The sequence below is a fragment of the Mus musculus genome, chromosome 4 (assembly GCF_000001635.26).
Source record: "Mus musculus strain C57BL/6J chromosome 4, GRCm38.p6 C57BL/6J".
In the NCBI taxonomy this organism is placed as follows: Eukaryota; Metazoa; Chordata; class Mammalia; order Rodentia; family Muridae; genus Mus; species Mus musculus.
The window spans coordinates 76786236-76814226 of record NC_000070.6 but is presented as its reverse complement, the minus strand read 5'-3'; the positions used below and the strand labels follow the sequence as shown (position 1 = coordinate 76814226).

The window sequence follows — 27991 nt, the reverse complement described above, 5'->3', positions numbered from 1 at the left end:
ATACACAGGAGTAACATTATAGATATTGAGCATGTTATGTTTAGGAACAGACACGTATATACATATATGTAAATACATGAAGCAAAGTTAACAAGAAGAGCAACTACAGATTTGAAAGAGATCAAGAGGTATATGAGATAATTTGGAAGGTGGGAATAAAAGAGTGAGTGATTAAAATATACTGTATAAAAAGTTCATAAGGAATAAAAAGATGTTCTTTCAAAACACATTTGAGAGGATACTGGAGGGTTTAAGCTTATATTTATTTTTCCCTTCAATAGCTGTCCAATAATAATTTAATATAACTGTACTTTTTATATCAATAAGCTTCATTATATTTGTCATCAGAATCACTAGAATAAAAGCTGAAATATGAGCAATTATTCTCTATGGAGTGAATTCCCATAAATGACACTATATACGTGTACAAATGGATTTAAACTGAGTCATTACTATGAAGTCAATGTTAAATATATTAACAAGCTGCCAATCAAATTTGTCAAACTGATTTGGGAAGGAAGAAAAATCTTTGAATAATTTCAGTTCACAGGCAATTCAGAAGCAGCACCAATTAACAAATGTATCTTGGAGTCCCATGTGTCTTTTATTATGTGAAACTGGCTTTTAGCGTAAGAGAGATCTCATGTTTTGCAGAAAAATGATTGTGCTATAAAACAATAAAATTTCCTTAAATAACAAAAGCTTATGAAAATCAGCTAGTATGTGGTTATAAAATGTAAGCGTCATATCTTCTAAAGTAGCTATAATAAAATATAGCCATTATGAATGCATTTATATTAATTGTTAGTAATGAATTAAATTCCCCCATTTAAATGGAAAGTAGACTATCTCAATATCTGAGCCTGAGCAGAGATACTTTAAATGACCCCATTTCTAACCTACCTTTCAAAGTTAAGAATATAAACTGTAATTAAATTTTAATAATTAAGGGAAATCAGAGGCAATCCTGGGGGGAGGAAAAGGTGTCAAATAAGAAAAATGTGGTAGAGATATCATATTCCAAATTAAAAGAAATTTCTTAAGGTGGAAAATACCACTTTTCCTCACTCCTTTCCAAGTGTATTCTGGATGTCCAGCTACCACAAAGGCACTGTGTTTGAAACTTGATTTAAAATAAGAATCTTAAGCTGACGGCTGATAAGCAGTAGAGTATGGGATCTGGGGTTTTTCTGAGAGATGTCCAGCCCCTTTCCCCACTTCATTTTTAATAAGAGTGAGTCTGTAGGATCCTTTTGATACTCTCTTGGTGCTATCTTTGGACAAGTTTTACAGAACATTCTTGCATTTCACAAAACCAACACAGCCTTGCTAAGCAGATGAAACCATGCAGATTAGTGGCAGCCCTGGTTATAGTTATAGTCAGTTTCATTAATTTTTATGTACAAACATGTCCTTCTAAACTCAGAATGTTCATTTCAGGCATGGAGTCATAATGTCTGATGTGTAGGAGGGGGAACTGGACATTTAGTGAATAAAAATGAAAATCCAATGAATATGTAATGTGCTCAGGCAAACTCTTCAACAGAGACACACCATTTATAATCTCCAGTTCTTCAGCTAATACACAATTATAATTATAGCGTGTGCATTTGATTTGCATTGTCAATGCACTTTGCCTGATAATGCTTTAGTTTTATCCTGTTTTTTTCAAGTACAATGTTTTTTTCAATAAAACCAATTTTGCTTTAGTGGAATGGTGTCCGCTTTCACAGAGCAATGTTCTTTGATAGTAACAGAATCCATAAAATACTTTTAAAAAAATTAATGAAGGCATTTGCTCAGCATAGGCTGTTTCATCAAAACGTACCTAGTTTATTTTACAATGGAAAAATTGCAGAGACTTAGGAAGCATTCTGATTGGATCATGAATATTCTAATGGGGTAGAGTAATCTGTGAGAACCATAGCAGTCTACTGAAGCTGCTGTTCAACATTTCTAAAGTGTGGAATTCATTTTCCTACAGCTCAAAAGAATTCCCTGCAATAAAGATTTTTTATAACAGCAATAAGACATCTCAGTGGGGTGTGCTTTTCATGAAATAATCATACTTATGAGAAGCTGGTATTTCCTCTGGTGCATAAATACAGCATATGATGACATGCTGACGTCATGTGCTCCTCCTATTATACACTTACATTGAACTACAAGGTAAGTATCCTAGGAGACACATGACACAGTGTGGATGCTAGATCATACCACAATACCCTTTGTTACCTTAATAAAAAAATTATTATAGCTTTACCTGGTATCTCAGATTTATAGCACAGAAACACAAATTGTTGTTAGCTTGAGGAAACATCTGGTTTAGTAACATGGGCTATATAATTACTGTAACTTAGTTGCTAACTGTACAACTAGTACTGTTATCATTCAATAGTGTTTGGTTTAGATGACGCATCCACTAAGATTGGTGTGGTGCCAATGCTGAACCTTTCTGGTCTGGATTCTTCACAAAGGGCATGGCAAACTTGAACATTGGGAACCTTATCTGCAAGGTTGGTCCTGTCAGGCCTGCTCCAGGAGCTGGAGTTGTTCGAGTAGGCAGTCCTGGCCCCTCCACCATTGCTGCTCACGCTGGGTAGAAGAAGGGAAAAGCAAAGAAGGAAGAAACTCAAATGTCTGATGATGGCACACGCTTTTGTCTTTTCAACCAAACCTCTTTTGTTAACATGTCTAATAAAAAGCTGAGCCTGATTCAAAAGACAATGCGTGCATGAATTTGAATATTACACAAGAAAAATCCAAACTCCATGTTAACATTATATACATCCCTCCAGATTCTCACACTTGTCATCTTTATTTGCAGCTTGTCTCAAACTGTTGATATTCTAGATTCGTTATAGCACGGTGTATCTTTGGTTTCTCATTGGCAAAGAAACTTTCATTTTTCATTTGTATCAGTGTTTGGACAGAATATTAAGGAAATATATGGTAGGGACCTATAAATGTCAGTTTTATGAAAAGTTTTTTTTTTTTATTTATTTGATACTTTGCTAAAGCTGTGCCAAAACCATATGTTCTGTGGGCATAATTCTGGATTTTGACATTATAGAATAAATTTTTTTAAAGTGGCTTTGAAATACAGCATAACTGAAAATTCCATTATAAGTAATGTCACACTTCCTATGTTGTAGAAAAGATATGCATATTTTAAAGTGTTATTTATTTTAGAAATAATAACTTTCCGGTTCACAGAGTTCCTATAAAAGATGAACAGCATGTTTTAAGCTAATAGTACAATTAACCTATATTTCAGTCCATGTCCAGAGTTAGATTTTCTTCACTTAATTTTGGAAGTAAGTAATGTAATGATAGAATATATTAATAAAATTTCAAGTCTGAAATTCAATCAGTGTGTTAGTTTTGTCTATAGTGACAAAAATAATACTAATGAATTTTCTAACCATAATATTCTTGGAATGTAAAGTATTGTTATAGTAAATGACCTTGGCTATTTTAATTATGGAAAAATGTTTCAACACAATGGACAGACGTAACCTTTATTTTTATCATGCATTCTATGACATTTTTCTGCAATTTTTTATAGAACGAAATTCCATGAGACCTTGTTAAAGTGATGGTGTAATAAGTTTAACATAAAGCATGAAAATCCATATTTCTGCAGCTACAGAGACGAGTCAGGGGTTAAGAGTGTCCTCTACTTTTACAAAAGTCTAGAGTTCAGTTCACAGCAGCCATTTTGGGCAACTTAACGCACCTATACCTCCAGTTCCAGGGATACAATGCCCTCCATAGGCATCTATAAGGACCCCACAAGCACATCCCTTCCTCCATACCCATACATAAACACGTAACCTTAAAAGACATTAAAATAAAAAGATCTGCATTTCCACACAGTGTTTAAGTAATAACAGAAGCCGTTGTGCAGTCTATTTGACATTTTGCTAAAAATCTCTTATTAGTCATTTCATTTGGAGTTTTAAGTATTGGTGAGGGATGAATTCTAGCTCTACAACATTTTTAGGCTTCAGCATCAGTGACTTTATACAGAGATTCGACTTTGATCACTAATTTCATTAAGTGAAATCATAAGTGTAGACGCTTGAACCAACTGGAGAGAAACTAGAAAGCTCGTGTCTATCTCTAACACTGAGGCCACAATACAGAGAAATTGGAAACCCGAAAAGACACTTCACCAGATACTCAAATAGCAACACCTTCATCCAAGGCTTCCTCAACACTAGACACATTAGGAAATGCCTCTGAGCTATTTAAGCCTCCAGTATGTCTTTTTTTTTTTTTTACTATTTTTTATTAGATATTTTCTTCATTTACATTTCAAATGCTATCCTGAAAGTCCCCTATACCCTCCTCCCACCCTGATCCCCAATCCACTCACTCCTGCTTCTTCGCCCTAGCATTCCCCTGTTCTGGAGTATATAAAGTTTGGAAGACCAAGGGGCCTCTCTTCACAATGATGGCTGACTAGGCCATCATACGAAGCTAGACACAGGAGTTCTGGGGGTACTGGTTAGTTCATATTGTTATTCCTCTTATAGGGTTGCAGACCCCTTCAGCTCCTTGGGTACTTTCTCTAGCCACGCCCCCTTTTTTTTCCAGCAGCAGAAGCAAACTGAGATGGTTGGATTTTGTTTCCTTCAGGTCCACTTGAATAAATCAAGTCAACCATAAACAGAATCAGGTATAAACAGAAGTAGTGCTTGCTGTTGTTTTAAATCCCACCCCAACTGCTTCATGCATCAACACTGCTACTGTACTGAACTAAAACAGCACAAGTTTCTCTTTTTTTTTTTTTAAATTTTTTATTAGGTATTTTCCTCATTTACATTTCCAATGCTATCCCAAAAGTCCCCCATACCCTCCCGCCCACTCCCCTACCCACCCACTCCCACTTTTTGGCCCTGGCATTCCCCTGTACTGGGGCATATAAAGTTTGCAAGTCCAATGGGCCTCTCTTTCCAGTGATGGCCAACTAGACCATCTTTTGATACATATGCAGCTAGAGTCAAGAGCTCAGGGGTACTGGTTAGTTCATAATGTTGTTCCACCTGACTGGTGTGAGGTGGAATCTCAGGATTGTTTTGATTTACATTTCCCTGATGATTAAGGATGCTGAATATTTTTTAAGGTGTTTCTCAGTATTCCTCAGGTGAGAATTCTTTGTTTAGCTCTGAGCCCCATTTTTTTAATGGGCTTATTTGATTTTCTAGAGTCCACCTTCTTGAGTTCTTTATATATTTTGGATATTAGTCCTCTATCTGATTTAGGATAGGTAAAGATCCTTTACCAATCTGTTGGTGGCCTTTTTGTCTTATTGACGGTGTCTTTTGCCTTCCAGAAGCTTTACAGTTTCATGAGGTCCCATTTGTCACTTCTTGGTCTTACAGCACAAACCATTGCTGTTCTATTCAGGAATTTTTCCCCTGTGCCCATATCTTCAAGGCTTTTCCCCACTTTCTCCTCTATAAGTTTCAGTATCTCTGGTTTTATGTGAAGTTCCTTGATCCACTTAGATTTGACCTTAGTACAAAGAGATAGGAATGGATCAATTCACATTCTTCTACATGATAACAACCAGTTGTGCCACCACCATTTGTTGAAAATGCTGTCTTTTTTCCACTGGATGGTTTTAGCTCCCTTGTGGAAGATCAAGTGACCATAGGTGTGTGGGTTCATTTCTGGGTCTTCAATTCTATTCCATTGGTCTACTTGTCTGTCACTATACCAGTACCATGCAGTTTTTAATCACAATTGCTCTGTGGTAAAGCTTTAGGTCAGGCATGGTGATTGGACCAAAGGTTCTTTTATCCTTGAGACGAGTTTTCCCTATCCTAGGTTTTTTGTTATTCCAGATGAATTTGCAGATTGTTCTTTCTAATTTGTTGAAGAATTGAGTTGGAATTTTGATGGGATTGCATTGAATATGTAGATTGCTTTTGGCAAGATAGGCATTTTTACAATGTTGATGCTGCCAATCCGTGAGCTTGGGAGATCTTTCCATCTTCTGAGATCTTCTATAGTTTCTTTCTTCAGAGACTTGAAGTTCTTATCATACAGATCTTTCACTTCCTTAGAGTCATGCCAAGATATTTTATATTATTTGTGACTATTGAGAAGGGTGTTGTTTCCCTAATTTCTTTCTCAGCCTGTTTATTCTTTGTGTAGAGAAAGGCCATTAACTTGTTTGAGTTTATTTTATATCCAGCTACCTCACCGAAGCTGTTTATCAGGTTTAGAAGTTCTCTGGTGGAATTTTTAGGGTCACTTATATATACTATCACATCATCTGCAAAAAGTGATATTTTGAATTCTTTTCCAATTTGTATCCCCTTGATCTCCTTTTGTTGTCGAATTGCTCTGGCTAGGACTTCAAGTACTATGTTGAATAGGTAGGGAGAAAGTGGGCAGCCTTGTCTAGTCCCTGATTTTAGTGGGATTGCTTCCAGCTTCTCACCATTTACTTTTATGTTGGCTACTGGTTTGCTGTAGATTGCTTTTATCATGTTTAGGTATGGGCCTTGAATTCCTGATTTTTCCAAGACTTTTATCATGAATGGGTGTTTGATTTTGTCAAATGCTTTCTCAGCATCTAACGAGATGGTCATGTGGTTTTTGTCTTTGAGTTTGTTTATATAATAGATTACATTGATGGATTTCCTCCGTATATTAAACCATCCCTGCATCCTTGGTATAAAACCTACTTGGTCAGGATTGATAATTGTTTTAATGTGTTCTTGGATTCGGATAGCGAGAATTTTATTGAGTCTTTTTGCATCAATATTCATAAGGGAAATTGGTCTGAAGTTCTCTATCTTTTTTGGATATTTCTGTGGTTTAGGTATCAGAGTAATTGTGGCTTCATAGAATGAGTTGGGTAGAGTACCTTCTACTTCTATTTTGTGGAATAGTTTGCGCAGAACTTGAATTAGATCTTCTTTGAAGGTCTGATAGAACTCTGCACTAAACCCATCTGGTCCTGGGCTTTTTTTGGTTGGGAGACCATTAATGACTGCTTCTATTTCTTTAGGAAATATGGGACTGTTTAGATCTTTAACTTGATTCTGGTTTAACTTTGGTACCTGGTATCTGTCTAGAAATTTGTCCATTTAGTCCAGGTTTTCCTTTTTTTTTTCTTTTCTTTCTTTCTTTTTTTTTTTTTTTTTTTTTGAGTATAGCCTTTTGTAGAAGGATCTGATGGTGTTTTGGATTTCTTCAGGGTTTGTTGTTTTATCTCCATTTTCATTTCTGATTTTGTTAATTAGGATGCTGTCCCTGTGCCCTCTAGTGAGTCTGGCTAAGGGTTTATCTACCTTGTTGATTTTCTAAAAGAACCAACTCCTCATTTGGTTGATTCTTTGAATAGTTCTTCTTGTTTCCACTTGGATGATTTTTCCCCTGAGTTTGATTTTTTCCTGCAGTCTACTCCTCTTGGGTGAATTTGCTCCCTTTTTTTCTAGAGCTTTTACGTGTGTTGTCAAGCTGCTAGTGTGTTCTCTCTCTAGTTACTTTTTGGAGGCACTCAGAGCTATGAATTTCCCTCTTAGAAATGCTTTCATAGTGTCCCATAAGTTTGGGTATGTTGTGGCTTCATTTCCATTAAACTCTAAAAAGTCTTTAATTTCTGTTTGTATTCCTTCTTTGACCAAGGTATCATTGAGAAGAGTGTTGTTCATTTTCCACATGAATGTTGGCTTTCCATTATTTATGTTGTTATTGAAGATCAGCCTTAGTCCATGGTAGTCTGATAGGATGCATGGGATGATTTCAATGTTTTTGTATCTGTTGAGGCCTGTTTTGTGACCAATTATATGGTCAATTTGGAGAAGGTACCATGAGGTTCTGAGAAGAAAGTATATCCTTTTGTTTTAGGATAAAATGTTCTGTAGATATCTGTTAAATCCATTTGTTTCATCACTTCTGTTAGTTTCACTGTGTCCCTGTTTAGTTTCTGTTTCCACGATCTGTCCACTGATGAAGGTGGTGTGTTGAAGTCTCCCACTATTACTGTGTGAGGTACAATATGTGCTTTGAGCTTTACTAAAGTTTCTTTAATAAATGTGGCTGCCCTTGCATTTGGAGCATAGATATTCAGAATTGAGAGTTCCTCTTAGAGGATTTTACCTTTGATGGGTATGAAGTGTCCCTCCTTGTCTTTTTTGATAACTTTGGGTTGGAAGTCGACTTTATTCGATATTAGAATGGATACTCCAGCTTGTTTCTTTAAACCAGTTGCTTGAAAAATTGTTTTACAGCCTTTCACTCTGAGGTAGTATCTTTTTCCCTGAGATGGGTTTCCTGTAAGCAGCAGAATGTTGGGTCCTGTTTGTGTAGCCAGTCTGTTAGTCTATGTCTTTTTATTGGGGAATTGAGTCCATTGATATTAAGAGATATTAAAGAAAAGTAATTGTTGCTTCCTATTATTTTTGTTTTTAGAGTTGGCATTCTGTTGTTGTGGCTGTCTTTTTTTGGTTTGTTGAGGGATTACTTTCTTGCTTTTTCTAGGGCGTGGTTTCCATCCTTGTATTGGTTTTTTTCTGTTATTATCCTTTGAAGGGCTGGAGTTGTGGAAAGAGAATGTGTGAATTTGGTTTTGTGTTGGAAAACTTTGGTTTCTCCATCTATCGTAATTGAGGGTTTGGCTGGGTATAGTAGCCTGGGCTGGCATTTGTGTTCTCTTAGAGTCTGTATAACATCTGTCCAGGATTTTCTGGCTTTCATAGTCTCTGGTGAAAGTCTAGTGTAATTGTGATAGGCCTGCCTTTATATGTTACTTGACCTTTTTCCCTTATTGCTTTTAATATTCTGTCTTTATTTAGTGCATTTGTTGTTCTGATTATTATGTGTCGGGAGGAATTTCTTTTCTGGTCCAGTCTATTTGGAGTTCTGTAGGCTTCTTATATGTTCATGGGCATGTCATTCTTTAGTTTTGGGAAGTTTTCGTCTATAATTTTGTTGAAGATATTTGCTGGCCCTTAAATTGAAAATCTTCATTCTTATCAACTCCTATTATCAGTAGGTTTGGTCTTCTCATTGTGTCCTGGATTTCCTGGATGTTTTGAGTTAGGATCTTTTTGCATTTTGTATTTTCTTTAATTATTATGCCGATGTTCTCTATGGAATCTTCTGTACCTGAGATTCTCTCTTCCATCTCTTGTATTCTGTTGCTGATGCTGGCATCTATGGTTCCAGATTTCTTTCCTAGGGTTTTTATCTCCAGTGTTGCCTCAGTTTGGGTTTTCTTTATTGTGTCTACTTCCCTTTTTAGGTCTTGGATAGTTTTATTCAATTCCATCACCTGTTTGGTCGTGTTTTCTTGCAATACTTTAAGGGATTTTTGTGCTTCCTCTTTAAGGTCTTCTACCTGTTTAGCAGTGTTCTCCTGTATTTCTTTAAGTGAGTTATTAAAGTCGTTCTTGATGTCCTCTACCATCATCATGAAATATGCTTTTAAATCTGGGTCTAGTTTTTCGGGTGTGTTGGGGTGCCCAGGCCTGGGTGGGGTGGGAGTGCTGGGTTCTGATGATGGTGAGTGGTCTTGGTTTCTGTTAGTAAGATTCTTACTTTCGCCTTTTGCCATCTGGTAATCTCTGGAGTTAGTTGTTGCAGTTGTCTCTGGTTAGATATTGTTCCTCATGTGTTTATGTTAGCCTCTATCAGCAGACCTGGGAGACTAGCTCTCTCCTGAATTTCAGTGTTCAGAGTACTCTCTGCAGGTAGGTTCTCCTCTTGCAGGGAAGGTGCCCAGATATCTGTTGTTCGAGCCTGCCTCCTGGCAGAAGTTGTGATCCACTCACAGAAGTCTTAAGATCCCGTGGAGGGTCCTGTGTATTCCTTACGGGTGTCCGCAGACTCCATGCCCAAGGTACCCCTGTACTGGCATGGACCGGAAGGGACTTTTGCTCCTGATCAGGCCAGGTTTTCTGCTTCCCTAATTAATGCAGTCTCAGGTCCCACCCAATTGGATTGGAGCAGCAGCTGTGTTCCACTCAGCAGAGGTCTTAAGATCCTGTGGCGGGTCTTGTGGGTAGCTTGCAGGTGTCAGCTGACTCTGCACCCTAGCTACCCTGTTGCTGGCGGGACCGGAAGGGCAGGTTTCTTTTTACAACAAAGATGTTTAATGTTCAGTGTTATACCTGTTAGCAAAGTCGATACCTGAGAGAACTATCTAAAGTAGAAAATAGGGCTTTGAAATGGACCCCTTACACAAATATACCTGCATTCCCACATCTTCCCACCACACAAAAAGCCATGGGAATGAAATTTCAATTGTGCAATGCAGAAATTTACTCATGGTATCCATATAATTGTTACATATAGTCAAACTGACTGCTTTGCAGTTGACATGAAATGAAATTGACTCTGCCAAAAGAATCTTAAATAAATTAGCATTTGAATATTACCAAAAATATAAGTGAATGAATACCAGTGTTTAATTCAAAACACATCTTTTACATTATAGAAAATTGTGCTGTTATCTGTGCTCGTGGATTATTTTCCTCATTTTGAAAAAAATCTATTTTCAGAAGTTCCAGAAACAGCTTTGACAAGAACCGTATGCACTATGCACAAAGCAGGCAAATTAAAAAGGGGTTATTGAGGCCAAATATGCTAACCACTAGAGCTAATTTAGTTGCTTTATTGGCCTCCACTTGGCAAGATTTATTGATAGAAATTTCTAACTTAAAACAAAAGAAATTTCCATGTTGGAATTTGTAGTTTGTAGATAGTGTTTCCATGAACAAGTACTTGTGATGCTCAAGAAAGAAAGAAAGAAAGAAAGAAAGAAAGAAAGAAAGAAAGAAAGGAAGGAAAGAAGGAAGGAAGGAAGGAAGGAAGGAAGGAAGAAAGAAAGAAAGAAAGAAAGAAAGAAAGAAAGAAAGAAAGAAAGAAAGAAAGAAAGAAAGAAAGAAAGAAAGCATAGTGTGAAAATATGTAACCCTGTACTGACCCATCTTTTTGCCAAATAGTATATTTGATTTTCCTAATAGAAAAGACTCTGAGGAAAATTTTTTTTCCTGCTTTTCCTCTGTTTTGAATTTCTTACAACCAACCACTTCATATTCTAAGCTCTGTCTGTAAGATCATGTCAAATATGACTACTTATGACAGTATATCTTCATATATCAATTTAGAAACCCTTTACTAACAATAAAAGTAGGTACAGAACATATATTATGCTGAATTAATGAAGAACAAAAAGTTTCGTTTTACCATAATCCCAGACTTTTGTTGAAATTGGGGCAGATGCCCATTTCCTGCAGAAAATTACCAACTGGAACACACAGCTGCCAGTTTTGACTCTCTGCCATGTGCAGTGCAGTGTTGTGTTATCCTTTGGGACCCGGCGGGAGGGGCATGTCCTCCAGTTCTGATCCCTCTTTCAATCTAACTTCACATCACAGAAAAAAATTCCCAAAGATTTATGTGTGCTCCATGTTCAAGCCTACCATTACTGGGTTTTATGCAGATATCAGCTTTTATTCTTGATCCATTTCACGGGCTTTCCTTAGATCAACAGTGCCTATTTTTTTTGCTTGGTTTGATGTAAATTACTCTGTGCTTATTGAAAAACAATCATTGGAAGGATTTTTGTGATTCATCTGGATTTTTTTAAATACAAACGCAACAGCTGCTTTTGACTTAAAAAAAAAAATATATTGGCTCTTAGCCCAATGTTCCAAGATGTGTTTTGTGTTGTTTTTTGGATTGATTTGGTTTTGATATTAACTTCCTAGTTATCAAGTTCTTTGATTTAATAAACATAAGAAGATGTGTTATCATCATGGAGCAAGATATTCGTTGTCATTATGTAGCAAATCAACTGTGAAATTTGATATTTTAAACAAAATAGTTTCTGAGTTATAATCTGTTTATTCTTTAAAGCAAAAGAGTCTCAAAAAATTACGCTATACTATATCAAGAAAGAGATTTTTCTCCTAGAACTCTTTTGGGACTGTGTTTTGAAATCTTCAGATGTCTGATATCATTAAAAAAATAAGTACCAACAATTTTATTTTTTCACATTTTACTATCTGTAACTTAAAATATAGGGAGTATATTCTCAAATTCTTATACAAATACAGTTATTCTATGTCTTAATTGAAACATAAGAGGAAAAGAGAAATTTTGCTTGGTAGGAAGGTTGTGCACCAAATATTCTCCTTTTGTTCATAGTATTTCCATTTGACATTAGTGACTTTTATTCTATTGCTTAACAGCTGGGCAGGGAAAATGAAATGCAGCTAAAAGGCCCATTTGGCTTCTGGAATTAGGAGCAGAGCAGGATGTCACTCAAAGGAGGTTGCATTGTTGTAGAGAAGGGTGGTTGGCTGTGAATGCGGTGATGTTCTTATCACTTCTGCTGTGACTAGCTGGCCTTCACGAGGGGCACCTTGTGTTCCCAGACCAGAAGGATGCTCACAGCACCACTGCAGACAGAATTCCTGGGTTTATGTACCAGGCTCCTCAGTCTTGCCTGTGCCGTTATACATTTGGCAGATACGGAATTTTGGGTTTTCTCACTTAAAAGCTTTCCATAGAGGAAGTCATTTCTCTACCTGTGATTATCAGACCTGTTCATATCAAAAAGACAGCATTTGATCTTCCTTGTCAAAACAAGATTGGAGTATTTTGTATTGCTGCTGAAGAGAGGTGCAGGACAAAATATCAGGATGAGATTTTAAACTAATGGCTGCTCCTCTTGTCTTAGCATTGAAACATCTTCTAAAAAATGAAGCATGCCATGAAAAAAGAAGTTAAAGTAAGTATCATGAAATGCTCAAGGCCTATCTATACCTGAATCTATGGAGAGCAGAGATATGATCAGAAAAATAGGGTGTAGGAGAAGTGAAGCTAAAACCTGACAGAAACTTGAACCTGTGAGGAGAACGTTGGGCAGGCACTCAGGTGAGAAAATGAAGCAGATAATCTCCCAAAAATATTTAATTGCTTTCTTTCTTCCTTTCTTCCTTCCTTCCTTCCTTTCTTTCTTTCTTTCTTTCTTTCTTTCTTTCTTTCTTTCTTTCTTTCTTTCTTTCTCTTTCTTTTTTCTTTCTTCTTTCTTTCTTTCTCTTTCTTACTTCCTCTCTCTCTTTCTTCTTCTTCTTCTTCTTCTTCTTCTTCTTCTTCTTCTTCTTCTTCTTCTTCTTCTTCTTCTTCTTCTTCTTCTTTCTTGTAGTAAGCAACATTTGTTAAGTTCTTGTGTGTTCCAGGCCTGCAATTAGGCAATTCCTAAATGTACAATTTACAATCCGCATGTGTGTTCCATTTCCTGACCTCAGAGTACTCAACAGTGGACAGACCTAACATTTCCAGAGTAGCAAAATGACACATTGGAATTAAAACTTTGTTAGTAATTCAGAAGAAGAGATTTTCTTACTCAAGAGATTCAGAATTTCTGCATCAATTCTACAAGACAGAAAGGGTCTTGAGAAGTTTTCAGGGAGGAAGATGCTTATAAAGAAAAAGAACTGAGGCTTCATTAAATAATAAAGGAGGAGGGCACACTCAAGTTTATATTTTAGAATGTCAACTGTAGGAGGAGCCTTAACTACATAAAACAACAACAAAAACCAACCAACCAAAAAAAAAAAAAAAAAAAAAAAAAAAACACCACCAACAAAAGACAAATGAAAACAAAACAAAAACAAACAACAAAAAACAAAGCAAAACAAAATACAGCCTTTACCCTACATATTTTAAGTTGGAAGGAAGCCGGCCGACTATAAAAGTAACTGTACAAACCAGGGGGAGCTAGGAATATGAGGGTGACCAAGGACTAATTCTAAGTAATATGACTACTACATTTAGGAAATATCGCAAGATTATTTTATTATTATTGGCCCACATGAAAAGCTGACAAGGTACCAGATATCCTTCCCAAACATTCTAAAATTATTGAAACATTCTGTTCTCACACCAAAACCTTATGAATTTTCTTGAAAGATGGCTTAGCAATTAAGAATGCATACTTCTTGTCTAGAGGACTCAGTTCTATTTCCAGCACTCTGGTCAGACGACTCACAATTTCTTGTGATTACAACTATAAGGGATTTAACTTTTATGGTCTTCATGGGCACTTCACTTATGGCCATTTCACATGCATGCATGCCATGTGCACAGGCATATACATTTACATAGTTTAAAATAAAATAAGTATTTAAAATTAACATATTATGTAGGTACCATATAATCCTAATTTTCCAAATGAGAACTTCTTGCCTAATCAGAATCCCAACCTTAGGAAGGATATAATTAAAACCACTAGGCTCTCAATTATAGCTTCTAGCTTTTCTCCAAAAAAAATCTGTAGAGCCAATGGGAAATCTATTCTTATTTGCATATGAATTAATTTGAATGTTCTTATAATTTTTTTAAAACTATCTATATTAGTATTGTTCTTATTTACCCAATAAGTAAGACCATTACTCCATTTTTATAAATTATGCAATAAAATTTTAATCCTCTAACATATGTACAAGCACATTTTCAAAAGAATGTTGGTAACTAGCCCACTGAAGAATTATCTAAGTATTTATAGTGACATAGATAGTGGTAAGTTTAGTTTTTGCAGCAACAATAATAATAAATATTGGATAGTATTTGTGGGAGGCAGGTTTGTGGTATTATAACCTTACCGTCCAGTCTAAATATAATCAGTGTTTCTCTATAGCGAAAAGTTCTAACTGGGAATGATTTTCTATCATCTCAATAAGCCATGTAAGGTATTTAGCACAAGCTGTAAACTATAAACTACTAAGCACACAAGCATTACCATGGCCTAGGAATCATGCTTTAGAAGTCCTTGTTTTGAGACATTATATTTTGCTAAAGTATTTAGCATTGCAACAAATTAGATTATTTCAATGTCAGTTTCTTCAGTTATAGAATATTGGCCGGGGGGTGGGGATGTCAACTATAATGTAAAAGCTGAGCTTCAGGGTAAGAGAGAAATGATACTTCACTTTTCTCAGGTCAAAGCAACATCTGGAATGGAGCTCTCATGAACAGCAAATCCCTCAATTCATTATCAGGCTGAAAGACCTTTAGTATCTGCTAAACTTTATAATCTTAAAGATTCGGTTAATTTTTATAACCAGACAAATAAAATAAGTTTGGTTTCTTATAAATTTTAAGAGAAAATTCTAAAAATCTTTTCAAAACTTTTACTAGTAACATTCCCACAAGGGGAGAACAGCCTTCACCAGTACAAATGAACCAACTTCCCTCCGTTGCACTTTGCCCTCCTTAATACTGAAATCAGACAAGGAGCAGATTCCACATTGAAACTGCTGTGTGAAGACAGTAAGCAGGTGAACAAATAGCAGAGCAGTATGTGCGATATCAGGAGTGCAGAGCCAGCTCTTCCAGGCTATTCCCCAGCACTTGGTAATACCACTTGCCCTCTTCACTTGTTCACCTAACACACATGCTACAAGCATTGCACCATTAGCATGTCTGGTATTAACTACTGTTATATGGAAACAATCTGTCAATATCATTAGTGTACATCCCCTTTACAGAGCATTAGTGTTTTCTAGTTCCCAGAGGGGTTTTTTGTTGTTGTTGTTGGTGGTGGTTTTTTGTTTTTTTAATTCAGAAAAAAAAAATGCTTGGGGAAATACCACTGACAGTTTTTACCCTGGTAAAATTGCTAAAAGACATTATTTGCTGATTTACTCTCTCTTAATTGAATAGCACTAATAAGCTCAACAGCTGCCACTCCTCAACCTCCTGCTTTGTGTCAGAAAGTGAAAGGACCTGCCCTTGATGCTTTAGCATTTAACAGTCAGGAGAGACTGCTCCATCCAGCGTCCCCTGAGTCACTGGACCAGAACAAATTCAGTCCGTTCAATCATGTGGCATCAGGCAGCACTGGAAATGCAATTTGTTGTGAAATTTGTTTTTGCATTTGCGATTAGAAGCCAAGTGTTGGCTCTTCTGCACCTCTCCACTGGCTCACATCAAGGCAAAGGCCGGCTGCCCGCATTATGGCATGGATCACTCAAGGAATTCAAACAGATGTGATTTTGACAGCTGAATTGGGCCTGATGTCTATCAACTCTTCAGGATACCTAGCCCTTCTGAGCTGGCAGAGCCAGGCAATGATCCACCGATTTGGTAATCAGAGTTGTTTCATGGCTGCCATTCTTCTGGGGGTCAGAGGGCAGGAGTCATGTTTTGGAAACGTGCTTATCTATTGTTCTGAAAAACTTTGCAAACAGAGAAACAAAAAAACAATGTCTGTGGTCTAGGGAAGTGAGTGGGCTCTCAGCAAGTAAAAAGGTATATGGATTGAAATAGCCAGCTAAACAAGGTCTAAGCCATACTGCAAACAAAGGAAATGCGACCCCTGGGACCTGTTGCCTGTCTCCTGGTGCTTTATTTTATGTATATTTTCATATAGTGGTATGCAGCGAATGGGAGAGCCATAAGCTCTTCTTTAGTGTCTGGCCTAGGACGTCACTTTCATCTTCCTGTCTGTAGAATCACTATTCAGAAACACTGGGGACACTCTATTTGATGTGAAATGTGCTTTTAGCATGATATGTCAGTATATTTGAATACAAAGGCACTCAAATATATACCTTTGTGACACTCTTATAAAAGCAACCAAACCCCAAATCATTTGGACCTGACCAACTGTGGCTTCTCACAAAAAGGGAAAGGAGACAGGGGCATTTGGTTTTTCCTGTGTGATTTGAAAAGATGTCTAATATAATTAAAATGCAGTACATTTAACGTAACAAAGAATTATTTCACTTACACAAAACTGCTCAAATGAGTCCACTCAGTATAATAGTTTCTTAAGTCACCCTGACAGAACCAATGTTCCAACTTTCTGTCTTAGGTCATCATTTATTAATTAAGATTTAGTTTTTCATCAACATTTTACTCTTTCTGAACCTAAAAGGACATATCACAGCCATATAAACAAATGCCATGGAAGCCACAGATGACATAACTGTACCTCACTCACATCTAACTCCAAACCCTCTGCTACTTTACCATCCTGTAAAGACGAGACTACCAAATGACAACTGTAAAAATGTGTCATTCCCTAACTGTTTACAGTGAGGTTACCTGGAGCCCAGTCATTCATTCACCTGCATCATTTCCTCAGCGGGCATGAGGTCATGCTCATTAAATCGCTGGCAGGTTAGCCATGTGAGCAAAAACACTTCTCTCACAACATGCCAAATTCAGTGCTCCTTTTATTTATTTATGTATTTATTTTACATTTCTTTCTCAGCTTCCTATTGGTTGGAAATGTGGGCTATTTTTAAATGGAATAAGCAAGCATTTAAACAAGTTAATTCACTTTGTTACTCAATTGATTCGACCCAAGTACTTTTGCAGGGAAACACCTCCACATCGAAGATGTTGAAATCACAAATTGTAAGTAGACAGACTAAACCATGAGAGGACAGCAATAAGCATGTGTGGCAAGAAGAGACACGGGCTAGCATTAAGAGACTGTTCAAGTCCACGGGGAAATCACAGAGAAGACTGGGGTGGCCAGGGCATTTGACTTGTGTTAATGATGCTCCAAGTATTTTCCCAATAGTTGGAATAATTCTATGACAGCTGGTAGGTTCACATTATTTCCTATTACATATGTTCCAGTGAGTATTTTTTTTTATATTATGACATTCACTAATGGAGAATTACAAATATTATTATTATACTAGGAGCATGTCTTCCCCTCTTGATGGAGTTTATTGCCATTTTTAGTACAAAACAATAAAGTAGTTATGTTTTTCTGGTCTAAATCTAACTTTGCTGTTGTTTTTAGTTAAACTATCAGAGTTGGCTAGAATATTCTAGAAGATATATTTGCCTCTAAAATGTTGTGGTTCACTAAGCTTAGGCAGATACTGAAAATCAGACATATAAACTGGACAGAACGGTCCAGCCTATGTGGCGACTGTAGTGAAGTTACCTTATAACTGGGGATGAGATATTGAGCCTGCTTTCAAGGAGAGCTCTCAAACATCCAGATTCAGGAGGTTATATCTGCCGTGGCACTTTTGTTTTTCACTCATTGACCAAATATCTGACAAGAAGCATCTTACAAAAGCAATGGTCTGTTGGCATTGAGATTGACAATATACAATCTAAGATGGCAGCAAAGATATGATAGAAGGTGACTCCATATTGGCTCAAGCTTCTAGGACTTCCTAGTTTATCACATTTTTGTTGAAAAGGAAGCACTGAAGACAGGAGAATTGAGATTAGGGGGTAAAACATCAAACACTGCCACAGGTGACCTAATTCAGCCAGACAGATTCTGTCCCTAAAGGTTCCTCTGCCTTTCAGAATGACTTCCAGAGCTGGGAACCAAGAGCACAAACAAAGGTGCTGTTGCGTACATTTCACATTCTGTCCATAATGAATACTTAGGAGAACAGTGAAGACCAACCAAGGCAATTCGTGCAACACAACAAACAGCTCTTGATGAAATAGTATATAATTTTAGTTATTGTTCTTATACAAAAATATGATGTATGATCAAGTGAAGAATGAGATTTCTAAAATTTGTTGGTGAATGGAAAATATTTGTGCCTTGATTCAAATGTAACTTAATGTCTTAATTTGCTGAAGACAAATTTTAGACACCAACAATGTAAATCATGTGGTGATGGTGGTGATAGAGGTGATGGAGTTAGAGGGGTGTGTGTGTGTGTGTGTGTGTGTGTGTGTGTGTGTGTACAAGAAAAGGAAGAAAGGAAAGAATTTAGAAGAGAGGGAATCCATCAGCCATTAAAGGTGATACTTAAATATGTAAAATACCGCAGACAGTCTTAAAAGTCTTATGGATACATGTATGAACATATACTAACATATATATTATAACAAAGAAACATAGAATATAAGTGCTTTATCATAATCATTTTAAAGATGAGCAAACTGAACATTTAAAAACAATAGGTGGCATAATGTAGTCTCAGAGGTAATAGGTTACAGGTCAGGTTTAGATATATGAGTGTCTTAAAATACACTACAAATTCATTGAAGCACAAACACACCCTCATGTGTTGTTTAACTTCCAGCACTCACAGGAACACAGACACACTTGCGTGTGCTCTTTTGCGTGCAGTGGTAGACAGCTGTTCTATCTTCATTAACCCTGAAGCTATGCTTGATTTGTACCACTTGAGAAAATTGAAAGAAAAGCAAAAAAGAAATCTGAGAGATATAAGAATAAAGAGGTAAGAAAATAGATCTTATCGAGATGAGAAAAGTTTCTGTTCTATTAGAAAAAAAAAGGGGGGGGGACAAACGTAAGCCTGGTTCATATTTATCTTATTGTCTTAAAACTGAAAACAAAGTTATATCCATATAATACATGATTTTGATTTTGATTTTGATTTTTCTTTCCTCACCTCTTCCCAAATCCTCTCAAGCTTGCCCCCTTTTCCGACTCCCCATCTTCTTTTTCTCTCTCTTAAGAAAACAGGCAAATAAAACAGACTCCCCCCCCCCCAAAAAAAAGAAGAAAGAAAGGAAAGAATGAAAACATACAAGCAAACCAACAGAAAATGGAAACAAAGAACCTGAGAAATGCATGCTCAAACAAACTCCATAAAACAAACACCATGCAACACAAAATCAGAAACCATAATATAGGATCAGAAGACCAATATAGTAAAAATAATGTCCCACCCTCTAAAACATGCGCACATGTGCGCACGCGCGCGCGCGCGCGCGCACACACACACACACACACACACATCAAATCAAAACAAACAAACAAAAAATTTCAAAACGTACCTTTATCATACACTGCTAGGGCATGCCTTTACCTCTTTACCTTTGTCTTCTTTTATTGGGGTACGAAATTTTAAGTTTCTTTTAATTTTCATGTTTTGTTTGCGTGGGTGTCTGTATGAGAGAAGCAGAGAAAGAGAGAACATGAAATTGAAACTTGGATGAATAGGGGGGTGGAAAGAATATGGGTAGCCTTTGAGCTGAAGAAAGAACGTGATCAAAATATACTGGCTGAAAACTACTTTTATCAAAAGTATTAGTATTTAATTAACCTCCTGGGTGACTTCAAGCCAGTAGGACCCAGGCAACTCCATCACCATTAATCTCTTCAGCTGAAGAATTTGGCCTTCATGATGACAGGTTGTTTAGGGAGTTTTTCCTTGCACAAAGCTTTGTAGTAGCCCGATGTCACAACATCAATGACGGGAGCAGCTCCAGTCTTGTCTTTTGCAGCTTTGATACGTGTCTGCTCGCTGACCAATGTCCATAATTTATCTGGTTGACAGTTGGGCAGAAGCTCTGGTTCTCCTCAAGTGGTAATGCCTCATACCAACTTTCCCAAAATACCCTGGGTTGATATTTGTTGGGGTAGATCTTGTAGTGATGCTTGGCTCCGGAATTCTCGTGGCTCCAGGGTGCTTGTGATGCTTACTGAAGCGGCCATGGCCACTGGTCACGTGGCCCCGAAGTTTCCGGGTTTTGCTCAGGACGGTGGCCGAAAGGAAACAGGATGAAAAATATTTTTGATAAAAAACAAATTTAAAAAAAAGTTTCTTGAGAACATAAATAAGTGAGTCACACTGAGATATAAGACGTCAGAGAAAGCATGATTCTTACTTTATCTAAGGTTTAAATTCACTTCAGCTTAGGGAATTTAAGCATAGCCCTAATTCCTGAGACACATATGTGGACTGTTAGCAGACAGTTTTCCAAAACACCAAAGGATTACGTTCTGCCTCTCTTTAAGAATACTTTCTCTTAAAAAAAAAAATCACTTGTTTATTTTCTTGGAGTTCCTATTACTGTGATAAGGCTTCATGACTGAAAAGGAAAAAAAATTAAAAGATTTATTTTGATTATCCTTCCACCATGGAAAGAAGTGAAGACAGGAACCTGGAGGCAGGAGCTGGTATTAAAAGCTCACTGGCTGCACTGTCTGTTTTGCTCAGTCTACTTTCTTATAAACTCTGGGACCACAGGCCTAGTGGAGACATCCACAATAGTGAGTTGGGTTCTCCTACATCAATCGAGAAAATGCACCACAGGCTTGTGCACAGATCAGTCTGGTGGGGACATTCTCCCTTTTGAAGTTCTACATATGTCAAGTTGTACTAAAAATGGGCAACATATTTATTTATTTATTTATTTATTTATTCTTTCATTCATGCTTTGATATGGATCTGCATATAGGTCTGCGAAGCTCACGCATGTATAGTACTTGCAAAGGCATAATAAGGCATTGGATCGCCTGAAATTGGATTAATGTGAAGTTGTTAGTCCCTATATGAATGCCACAGGTAATCAAGAAGAGCAAGTGTTCTTACCATTACCCATCAAACCATCTCTCTCTCTCTCTCTCTCTCTCTCTCTCTCTCTCTCTCTCTCTCTCTCTCTCTCTCTCTCTCTTCCTCTCTCCCTCTCTCTTTCCATTTACTCCAGACTGCTTTTTTTCAAGAGTATAGAAATAATTTGTCTCTCTGGAGCAAAGATCTGTCTTGTTTACTTTGTAACACAATAATAAAATGACTTCCTCTGGGGTAGTCTGTAGGTCTGTTTTCTAAACTGAGGAAGCAAATCACTTACCTGGCCATCTTCCATGCAACACAGGATTTTGTTTGCAGTTAGGAGAAACCACTGTAAATACACTGAATCTCCCCTGTGTGTCCTGCTGGGGACAAAGCTCCAACTGTGTAATCCAGGAATCATTTGCCTTATCTTAAAATCCATAGAGGAATTAAATTTACTAGTGGAGTAAACATTCAGACATGACTTGTATGTAACTTTAGGTATTGGTGTTCTTAAACAAAAGTTAACAGAACTGTGTACTGAATCCTCTCTAAAGACATTGTAGGCTTTAACAAGGATCAACACATGTATAGCCTGTCTCCACTGATATTTAATATTTTCAAGAAGATTTTCTTACTATACCACTTGCTACTTAAATATCTCTGGAACTATCTCTACAACTAAAGGCAGAAATCACCAAGATATCATTGTAACAAAACTTAACTAGCAATAGCTATCTAATGCAATGAGATTCATAGCCTGATCTCAGATTTAAAACTATTTCAAAATATCTTTAAAAAACAACACAATACAAAACAAACTTACTGAATAGTTTGTCTGTAGGTATGTGTGTGCATGACATGCATGCCTGGTTAGAGGTTGGAAGACATCTTCGGATCCTCCAGAATGGGAGTTGCAGGTGCTTGTAAGACACACTGTGACTGCTACAAACCAAACTGAGGCCCTGTACAAGAAGAGCAAATGTACTTAATCTCTGAATCCTCATTCTAGCTTCCAGAATATCTTTTTGAAAATGTAATTCTCTGAATCCAGATGAAGTCAAAGCAGATTGAGTGATGTTTCTCTCTCCCAAACTCTTGTACCTGCCTGATAGTTTTGACTTTTAATTGTTTGTTATTTATTTGTTGGAGAACTTCAGATGTTTGCCCAGAGTCTGCACTTTGTTGGTTGCTCTCTAGTTGTATCAATTAGAATAAATCTCAGCTCTCTGTGACTGGTTGGGAATGGAAGCTAACTCAGACTCATTCCTTTCCATCTTAGGCAAAGTCCATCTTGAGTGCACTGTACTTTTATTATAATTATTTTGTGTCTCCTTTTATTTGGGACCATTAGTCATTAATTTCAAGATCCATTAATCCACCTGTCTGCAAAATAATATGATTTTGCCATTTTTTCTTGATTTATCACCAGTAAAACTTTAATATAGAGAAAGGTTCCAAGTCAGGAGTCTAGTAGGGAGCTGGGAGTCACCTAAGCCTCAGGTGTGTACCCACCAATTCTGAGTCTTGACCTGCTGCTCTACCTTACCAAACTTCCTGGCATGGTTTTACGTTCCATACACATCATGCCTGAGTACAGAATCTTCTAGTATTTAAACTATTATAAGATCTATGTGCCAGGCGTGGTGGCACACACCTTTAATCCCAGCACTCGGGAGGCAGAGGCAGGCGAATTTCTGAGTTTGAGGCCAGCCTGGTCTACAGAGTGACTTCCAGGAAAGCCAGGGATACACAGAGAAACCCTGTCTCAAAAAAAAACAAAAACAAAAAACAAAAAACAAAAAACAAAAAACAAAAAAAAAAAACAAAAAACAAAAAACAAAAAACAAAAAAACTAACACTCTATGCGTAAGCACTGAGTTATCAGGACCTACAGCTATCAATGACAGGTTCTCTGACCACAGTTTCTACTACATGCCATCTAAATCACTCATTTCTGATAAGACTGCTTATCTTATGTGTTTCTTGAGCAAACTCATCATATTCTGGCCTTAAGTCTTCTATATTTAAAATGTTCTTACCCTGATACCTCCATGGTTATTCACTCATGTTTCCTAATCTGAACTTGTAATGTGACCGATGACATCATCAGGCTTTCTTGAATGGAAGCCCGAGACAAAGCAGTTCTTCCTCTACATCACTGTCAACTCCCATCTGTCCTCCCCATTCCAGTACTTATTTTAATAGGCAAAATGGCTTGTTTGGTTGTACGGTTCTTTAACCAGAGAGTAGCCATAAGGTTACATACCTTGTTTAGTTCACTGATGTGTGCAATCTTCTAGAGCCAGGCCTGTTACATAGCAGGCACTTCACTTTATTGACAGCAAGTGAATGACCCAAACAATTGGTGAATACACAATATGCATAGCATGCTTTATGAATTTGGCAATACAACAGACAGAAATATATGTAAACTAGCATGATGATAAAAAACCAATGGGTACAAAAATATATTAAATATGGTTAAGAAAATATTGGTATATATCAACTTGAATAATGCTTCCAATGCAAAATGAAATAAAATGGAGAGTTTTTAAAATAATAGCTTGTTTTTGGGTTTACATAAAGCAGTGCTTTATGAAGAATATAAATTTTGAAATTATTTCATGGATGATTATATGGTTTATTTTGAGTGATGAAGACAATGATGATTTTAGAGCAATTACACTTAAATACTGAAGAAATCATTCCTGTGTACTAGAATTAGTTACATGTTATTGTAATCCCTAAAATTAATAACTGGAAATGGATGAGAGTATAAATATAGTTCCATATAATCCAGTGATATAGCTGGCATATAGTGTCACCAGTATTGTGTGACATCATGGTGTGACACCATGGAAGGCACTGGTCTGTGTGGTTTGAATTAAATATGTTTACTCAGTACTTCTTCATGATTAAAAAACTTGACTGCAATTTATTTGGAAGCAACAAGGATTCTTTCTACCTGCTGTTTCTTAGTTGAAAATTCAAATTTACCTCAAGAAGACATCCTTTTTTCTTTAATAAGTGATTAATAATTTCACTGGCTCTAATTTACTGTAAGCAAAGCATCATATTAGTAATGTGCTTAATAAGAGTTATTAAGTTTCCATTAGACTAAATTACCACCCCCCAGAGACCTGCAAAGCTACTTTGGAATAATTTGCATATCCAATACCTACACATGTCACCTTTTGAAAAGTGCCACAGACAGTGTATGAACATAATTCTACAGAAAAGGAAAGTATCTTATAAGAACTTAAATTCTAAGTTCTGTATGTTATTTGCAGTTGTAATAATTTAAAATGATTTCCAGACAGCCCATGTCAAAATCCATTTTCAATACACTGCACTAGAGCAAAATCCATATTAATTTTCTAATTGCATTTAACAAGATCATCAATTTTTTACAAGCATTAATTAATTTGTTTAATATTAGAAGGCATACAGAATACAAATTTTTCTGTGAGTCTTACAAACACTGAAGCAGAAATATCTATAGGGTTTTCTTCTCTAGCTTAAAGCAAGGCAGCTGGCCACACTGTCTAAGAAAATTGACATTGAAAGCATAGTAAGCATAGCAACAATATGAACTAACCAGTACCCCAGAGCTCATGTCTCTAGCTGCATATGTATCAGACGATGGCCTAGTTGGCCATCACTGCAAAGAGAGGCCCCTTGGTCTTGCAAACTTTATGTGCCCCAGTACAGGGGAATGCCAGGGCCAAGAAGTGGGAGTAGGTGGGTAGTTGGAGCAGGGCAGGGGGAGGGAGAGGGTATAGGGAACTTTCAGGATAGTATTTGAAATGTAAATGAAGAAAATATCTAATAAAAAATGGAAAAAAAAGAAAGCATTGTAAGTAGAGGCTAGAGGTTGGGGGGATGCTTTTTGTTTTTTGTTGGTTTTATTGTATGAATGAATCTTTGTCCAAATACAATGATCTTTTGAGAGTAGAACTTAAGTCCTTGACCATGCAAGATAAGTAACCTGGCATTGAGCTACATCTCTAGCCAATTTTGTCGTCTAATACGAGAACAATGTCATTGATTGATTAATGAACATGGTTTCCTATAGTAATTGAAAGAATTCTAGGAAGTGGATATGTTCCCAATAGCTATATGAAGAGGTAAATTTGCACTGAAAATGTGGTTACTAAAAGCATTGGGCTATTAACTAATGAAACTACCCTGTGCATATTTTCTAACCACATATCTGCAAAGCACATTTATCAACTCAATTTCTCAAGGCTAACAAGGGTATCAGGCTGGATTAGAAATCAGAAGTCTCTCTATTCCTCAGCACACATGATTAACGCACATCTGTTCCCTAGTGCACAGCATTAATTTTAGAAGTAATGCAGCAGTATTAGTCTGAGTTGACCCAGAAAGGCACTGGATCACACAGGGCAAAATTCTGTGTTCCCAATTCACTGTGATCTCAGACAGGAAATCCATAATCCATGTCTTCATCCAGACTATGAGGAATAAAAATATTGGGAGTGAGAAAGCTAGGTCATCTGAGTTTACTTTCCCTTCCCATCCCTCTTATTCCCTACTTTAAAATTAATTTTTCTAGATCATGCTTCTCAAAGAGTTAATTTGCTATGTGATCATTTAGTATTCCTAAAGACCTTCTTCAGCTTAAAGTACAGATTGTTTGAGCTGTGCAGAAAATCCAAAAAGAAGTAAGGAAGGAAATTAAAAGTATTGGGAAGAGAGACCTCTTGGTCTTGCAAACTTTATATGCCTCAGTGCAGGGGAACGCCAGGGCCAAGAAGTGGGAATGGGTGGGTAGGCAAGTGGGAGGGGGAGGGTATGGGGGACTTTTGGGATAGCATTTGAAATGTAAATGAAGAAAATACCTAATTTTAAAAAATACTTCTGTTCTGAAAAAATAAAAATAAAAAGGTATCTGTAGTCCAGTTTAGGTTTGTTTAAGAGGAACCATGACAGCCTGAAATTAAGATAACGAAAGAGAAACCTTTAGAATCTAAAAACCAGTTGTGAGTTCGTTCAGCATTCAGCAAACATGTAATCAGAGCTGAAACTGCAGGAGTGGAATAGGTTAAAAACAAAATTCAAGTGATACTTAAGAGAGAGGTTCCAAGTTGATATCAATAAATGTTGAGAGTCTTGGGCCTGTGTCAGAAAGCAAAGAGGAAAGAGCGCAGATCTTGGACCATCAAGTAGTGAGCTAGCATCAAACACACATACCAGCATATGCCACCCAGGTGATCTGGAATGTAGACTCTGGCTTCTCTGAGTCCCAGTTCAAAGAGAAAATTTACATCTGAATAATTTAGAATTGTGTGGAAGTTTAAACATGAAAACTAAAGTACCCAGCTATACATATGAGATGCTCAGCAGGTGGTATGGTTTCTGTCTCTAAAGGGAAAAGGGAAAAAAGCAACTGAGACTAGACATGTAGAACTTAAAGGGAGATGAAGTTTGGGGATGTGAAGTTAACTGGTGATACGGATGTTGATATGTGGTTATTGTGCGACTTTTCCTGGCAAGAGCTGACTTGAATAAATATCTATTCTCTCGGGAGAGACAGAAGACAACATTGCACCATTGCAGTATAGTGATCCAGTTTAGTGAAATGATTTAAGGAAGATAGGTAACGTAAAGGCACCTGCGTACTGTAAAGCCCTGCCTCCTGCAAGCCTCTCCAGAAAACTGCTGCTGCTTTTATGGGGAGAGTCCTTGTAATCTTCTAAGTTTCTGGAGTTTTGTGGTTCTTGTACGATTTTTTTTTTCCTGAAGACTTGTAAGATTCATGCATTTCCTCCCTTCAGGAGGAGAATATTTAGACTTGCAAAAGATAGCTATACAACAACAAAGTTTAAGGAAGATCATGCAGGAACAGAGAAAACATGGCTGAAAATAGATTTGCTGGAGGAAGTAAGATGAGGTAGGAAGGAACACTTTTGATCTGCCAGTATCCAAGCTTCAGCAGAGTTCTGCCTTCTGCACTAGGCTCTTCATCTGAGCTTCCTTCATGTTGCTGTGCTGGTCAAGTTCCCTGTTACTCTCTCTTCATCTGCCAGGGGCCTCCCTAGGCAAGAACATGCATCCTCTGTTCATTGAATAGTTGCACTGCCAGTTCACAGATGAGGACCTGAGCTTCAAGGCAGCTGGCAATGATGTTTCCCTCTATCTAACCAGTTAGGGAAGACCCTGTTGAAGTTAGGAGATTAGAGTGCTAATGTAATACACAAGTGAATTTCTATGGATTTCGAACAGAAAATTGCAACTCATCTACAGATAGTTTTATAAATTTCTTAACAGATCTGACTGTAACTCATTATGCTGTGGTAAAATAGAAGCATCGGAGAATGAAGCAATGCTACCAGCCTTCACTACTAAGCTGAAAGCCTTTTTAGGATTTCCAAACACGGCTCTCCCTCCAACATGTTAGAACCCTCTTCATGCTGTTTGGGTTTCCCTTCCCTGGGAGTTTTCTGGCCACACATCTGTTACAGAACCTGTAACAGAAGTTGAAACTGGGAGGATGACTTTTAGAGCATTCACCCTGCTGGCTCTTTCTGTCCATTGGGTTTTCAGAATCTAAAAATCTTCTGAGTTTGTATGTCCCACAATTCCAGTGTTAAGTTGCTATAGTCAATGCCTGAATAAACATTTGGTAAATGTCACTAACATGATTTAATGATTATTTTGTGGCTATCACTTCAAAATCATCACTTTTT

General features: G+C 37.1%; 1 protein-coding gene, 1 long non-coding RNA gene and 1 pseudogene across 6 annotated transcripts in view; 1 reads left to right on the top strand and 2 right to left on the bottom strand.

Moving 5' to 3' along the window:
• Positions 1–27991, top strand: part of Ptprd (protein tyrosine phosphatase, receptor type, D) — a 2270506-nt gene that overhangs the window by 1397516 nt on the left and 844999 nt on the right. The gene's annotated exons all lie outside the window — the stretch shown is intronic.
• On the bottom strand, positions 1197–24898 carry Gm42302. The gene is made up of 3 exons (XR_001784562.2): positions 20046–24898; positions 19777–19887; positions 1197–2595 (listed from the first exon to the last, which is right to left on the bottom strand). It is a non-coding gene; the product is annotated as a predicted gene, 42302 (long non-coding RNA).
• On the bottom strand, positions 20024–20480 carry Gm11243 (predicted gene 11243; annotated as a pseudogene).